This window comes from Clavelina lepadiformis, chromosome 1, assembly GCF_947623445.1.
Source record: "Clavelina lepadiformis chromosome 1, kaClaLepa1.1, whole genome shotgun sequence".
NCBI classification, from domain to species: Eukaryota; Metazoa; Chordata; class Ascidiacea; order Aplousobranchia; family Clavelinidae; genus Clavelina; species Clavelina lepadiformis.
In genome coordinates, this window is record NC_135240.1 from 19,140,451 (window position 1) to 19,146,527 (window position 6,077).

A 6,077-nucleotide genomic window follows, 5' to 3' on the forward strand; every position below is an offset into this window, starting at 1 on the left:
TACCTTTACATCTTTGATTTGCTTTTCCGCCTTAAAAAAATCTGTTTAATAAGCCTCGAAATGAACTGTACTCTCATATTTACTTGCTCAATAGATGGTAATTTGGATGTAGCTTTCGTAGGTTTCATAGCCTTTGGTAACTTATATTTTCGATTTTCATTCATGCTAGATTGTTATAGTGCAGTGTTTCTCTAACCCTGGGTCGTGTCAGAAAATTAGGGCGCCGTAAAAGGCGTAACCCATAGTCACGTTTCTAGAGTTAGATGCAAGTGATTTATTATTAGCTAGGTATTATATCTTTACAACACAAGAAACTTCGGATCGGAACTATAAATGAAAACGTCTATTTTTATTGAAAAATTTCGCATATTTTTGGCTTTTGCTAAAAAGTTGTCATATCATGTGATGTATATCACTGTATAATCTTTTTGCACCCCTAAACATTTAGCGCCCGAGAAAACGTTCATTTGTTTACTTACCAGAACTATCACCTCGTACATACCATTCACTCGCCCAGTTATATTTTTCACAAACAATAATTGATTCACGCTCCTAATTGGTCCCCTCCTACCGTAAACTTTATTTCATAAAGCTTCATTCTCAAACGCTCACGTGATTTAGACATATTGTCAAGACAAGAAAAAGCTGTATGTTCTGCTGGCAAACATCTGAGGTATAAGGCGCTCCATAGTAACAAAGAAAGGTGTGAAGGGTGTGAGATCTTTGGGGCCATAGAAGCAAACTTTAGAAAGCTATCAACTGAAAAGAAATACACAAACAAACCTCAGGCAGCTTTTTTTTGAAAGAAAAGCAAAATTTTATTCATTTTAGACCATGTAAATTCAATATTGTCCGGGGAGCAAGCCCCTGGACCACCCTTAGTATAGATTATCACGTATCCCGTAATTTTGAAGCCTCCAAACTTAAATCGTGCCATACGTCGCCTCGAGCCCCCCCCCCCCCCCCCCCAACCTAAGGCCACCACTGGACTTATATGCCAGAATGTTTGCAAAAACACTGACGTAATGACCCGAAAGAAACTGCCCAGCTTGTAAATACCTCTCATGAAGGCCTCTGAAAATAAAAACGTCTTGTCCGTGAGGCGTAGGGCATCCTGGGCAATGCTCACAAACCCATGACGTACAAATATTGAGACAGAAATAAGAACCAGAACACAAGCGCGATGTAAACAAATGGGAGCTATACAAAACGGCAACGCATAGCAAACTGGAAAAGCACCGCAACAATCTCAAACTTGAAAGCGACTTAACCCAGACCTGAAGCTTGCGGTGATACAAAACGAAAGAGCCATGTTTAACGGCGAAATAATAAAAACCGGTAAACAAAGATCTTTGAGGCCAAGTGCCTTCGGCGTTTTGATCGAACGAGGTTAGTACAATACTCTTTGCTCCCCACAGTTTATGGCGAAAAAAATATACAAACATCATAAGTCTTTCAACTGTTTGTCGCTACAAAATTATCACGTGATCAACATCATAAATTCTGATTACATAATGCATTCGCTATGCATCTTTCCATTATTATGAACCTGTGTAGAATTTTATTTATTAGCTTGTTGCAAACATATTGCGCAATATACTTATTACCTTCATCTTATTACCTTCATCTTTCAGATTTTAATTACCTGTTCTCGTCTGGTTTACCCAAACTTAAAGAGTGTTACGTACTGGTTATTGCACCATGTTTTGCGTCAAGGTAGCCTATACCAGTAATCGTGTTTCTTTTATTTCTCGTACGGTTCACGTCTAACCGTCTTTTACTTATGCTGTTATATCAACAGGAGGCGTATGCGTCAGAAAATAAGATTTCTCTTATTTTGGTAGGCTCTTACGTAGGGCTTTAAAAAGCTGTTTAGACCAATCAGAAGGCAGCATAGTTGGTGTTGCTTTTTAGCCTGGGAATTCCCCTAACAGTAGGCGCATTTCAAATTTTCAGGTTACATGCAAAACTAAAATAAAAATTGGCATGAAAAAGTAGGAAATAAGTATTTTTAGGCCCAAAAATTCACTTAGGTGTAATTCTGACTTTGGTCCTATGTAACGGAAAGAAGTGATAGGTGATTTTTGCCATATTCTAGTATAAGATTGTACGCTTTTAGCAATCTATACTTATAGGAGTTTAGCAATTATTACCTTAATTATTTTTGAGCACATTTTAAGCCTTTTCGGCTTTGCCACTTTTTCCCGTTCATTGACGCGTGTTAGTAACAACTGACATGATTTTTCGTCCCAACCGCGCTTTTGACGAAAAATAAATGATTGATTTTGTGCTACATGCTTCCATTATCGAAGCGTGAAGATGAATATGGTTTTCAAATAATAGGTCTCATTAAAAGTGATAGCCTGGGCCAAATGGCCCGTCTGACCCCCTCTACACTGGCCTACTCGAGGCAACATTTGAAATAATACGACTTGACTCGATTCGCTTTTTTATTCAATTCTCTACCAACGAAATGAATTCAATTCTCTACGAGCGCCTACGGTACGGCCAATGAGCCAAATTTTTTACAATCCTGAACGTTTCTGGTTAACAGAAATGGTACTTTTGCATTCTGTTTGGATGGCTTCGAATATTGATTGGCTCCGACTTGAATCCAGTCACTTCTACCAAAAGACTTGACTTGATTAGAGTTTTAAAAGGTAAATGATTTAACTTGCCACTATAGTTTGATGAGTTTGTTACGACTCTGAAAAAAAAAACAAATAAAAAATGCGAGTAAGGCTAACAATCGGAACTTGCACAACGGCTAGCTCGGTAACCTGGGCTCAAACGGCGAAGAATCCCTGCCGACTGCCGAGTTCAAGTTGTGCAAAGACTTTTCTTAGTCCAAAAAAAGACTACGTTACCATAGCATGTGCTTAGCGTTTTCCAACAAGCTATAGACTAACTATAACCCTACCTTGTGACGGTTACGTCACGAGTCATGGGTTGTTTTGTAAGTGCAGAAATTTTATTTTGGGATCTTGCAATTCAGTTGTTGACCAAACTTAAATTCTCCTTAATGACGTTCAGATAAACTACCTCGCTTGAACTGGTGTGCCACATATAAATACTGTTGTAATGTTTACAATCTTCCCTTTACGTTATCGATTTCACTGGTTACTTCTGCGCAATGTAACATTCAGTAAGCTTTGCCCGAAGGTGAAAGCCTTTGTGTCTGATATATAATAAATAAAATGGGAACATTATCATTTAGTAATATGCATAGACAGAATTTAAGCAACTAACAGCATTGTCACGCAGTTTGAGAAATGAGAACTCATATCATCGAAGCAGAAGTAAAACAATTAAGTTATCAACCATCAATCGTCCTCGCTCATATTGTCACAATAGCCGCCAGTTTACGAGGTGTTTATGGCGAAGATGGTTGTTGTGTAATACTTCACACAACTAATATCACAACGAACTAATATTTGTCATAACCTTAATACATTTCTGTCGGCTAGCAACTTTTCTATAGATCCAACCAGGTGTAACATTATAGTGTCTGGCACAATGTTTAAAGTGTTTTATTAAATAAAGCCAAACACTCAGTTCATTAATTGATACGGATAGCGGAGAGTAACTTAAAAGAAAAGCGGCAATTTATATTGAAAAAATATGTTTTTATACCTGTTTAAGGTTGTTTCTTCAGATCGGGGCCATATTCTAATATGTAAAAAATAATAGCCACCCTGGAATATTAATGGCATGGGCCTAGCACCAACACGGCACCTCGCACCCCTGGTGTACCTTTGCTCGCCAGTTCCCTTCGGTGCCACAAAATCATGGCGGAAATTTGAACATGATATCGCATGCAAATTGCAGAATGTATGAGTAAACTATAGGCCCGGGACTAGATGATTACGGCATTTCCCTAACGGCTGTATTCAGCATACTAGGTTATACGTCCCAGACGTCCACGCTTTCAGAATTTAGGTAAATTGGGCAGTTTGATTACTGGTTTTAGTTCCTAGGCTATAGCCTACACCGCGTCTGCTGTAAAACGAGTAGCCTCGGGCAACCTATAGGCTGGTTATAGTCATAGGCCGGCTTATTACAATTTGACAGCACTACAAACCACAAATAAACCATAAACCCGGTGAACCTGCGAACCTGCAAAAATATTTTGCAAATTTTTAAACCGCACAGTGTTGTCTGATCTTATACTGCGATGATAGACTTCTTGGGTGAAGGCCCAACCTAGTATATAAGTGCACCACCACAGGATGCCTTTGTATACTGAACCACAGCTACTATTATAAATCGTTGTGACCTCATCTGGTTGTGCGCTTATACTAGACCTGATTTCTGCAAGCATGATTTCTGTTACAAGATAAGCCTATTAACTTTTTTGCTATTATTGACAAGTTTGGCATCTACACGCATGAGATTCATCAACGTTCACACCAAACTTTAATATTTTTACGACGATTTATGATAAATGTTAGCATGAATGAAATTGTACCCACATAGCATTGCACCAACGGTATTGCACCCAACGTCATTGCACCCAAATGCACTTGCAGGATTTGCAGCCACATGGAATTGCATCCACAAAAGATTAAACCAATGCGAAATTACACTCACATGAGATTGCACCCACACGGAAGTGAACCTAGGATTTTAGTGCCCAGGAACATAGGTAACATTTTCTCCTCCACTTGTCAAAATGAATGAGAAAAACGAACACCAAAGAAGTAAACTATAATGGAATTTGCCTAATTTCCACGTTTGACCACACTGTCGCACGACCAAAAAGGTGTGAAGCGCAAATTATGAAATGAAGTCTAACATTTATTGTTACAATAGTGGCTGGCAACTTCTAGTGGACAAGTTTGAAATGCTGTATAGAACAATTTTGATGCCATGTAACCTTAGATATAATATGAACACGATTTATAAGCGATATGATAATTATGTATATCTATATGTGTAACCCACCTGTTAGGCTAAATATATTTTCCTAAATTCTTTAACTGTTATCCACGGTACATACATAACATATTTCTTTATGTATTACAATACTTGTTTCTTGCAGTTCCAAAGCCCGAATGTATGCAATTCCGTTTGAGTGCAATCCTGTGTGGGTGCAATTACGTTGGATGCAATTACGTTAGGTGCAATTGCTATGGAACCATAATAAATAGGAGAGAGAGAATTTTATTTCGCCAGTGAAATAATAATTAACTTACAGTCTTAACTAATGGTTGCTTGGTGTGGGGCGGCACAGCCATCGTAGTCTGCCGCTCCAGATTCTATGACAAATCAAACGAAAAAAGGCTTACCTATGGGCAAATAATAAATATTATCATAATAAATTGAATCGAAATAAATACATAAAACAAATGTTACAAGAAGATCCACCTTAACAGCACTTCTCCTGTAGCAATTCAGATCTCAAATGTTTAGAGAGCATTTGTGTGATTTTTTTTCAACCGTTTTGATAATTTATTCCAAAAATTGACACCTCTGAATATTACTCGTTTTTTGTTTTAGTACGGGGCAAAAATAGGTTGTCTTGTGATGACCTGGTATTTTATTTATTTACTGTTTGTATTTCACAAAAATAGTTGTTGAATAATTAAGGAAGAGAATTGATAGCCTATAGTAGTTATGCACAAATTTACCTGTCTGTAATTGATAGATTTGGGATATATTTAGGATATCATTTTAAACATAAAGAGTTTTTAATTTGGTATATTTATTACTAACTGTAACTAGTCTAACTTTTTTGTTATGTAATATGCTTAAAGGTTTTAAAATACTGTCTGGTGCAGATCCCTAGACTATTATTCCATATTGTAAGGTACTACCACAATAATCAAAGAAAAGCTGGTTGTTTGAACACCAATTTATAATAAATTTAAAGTGGAGGCTTCAGTGCACTTCTCCACGCTATCAAGCCAAAATTTGCTTCTTTACATGCATAATTTCTCATCAAAAACTGCCATGTTTTTCAGTCTGCTCTTTTCGAAATCAGTGTAAGCGAAACAAAAGTTTAAAGCCAAATAGCCTACAATGTTTACTCATTCATATCATATCTTGTTACCTCTTGTTTCCTATTTGAGAATGTT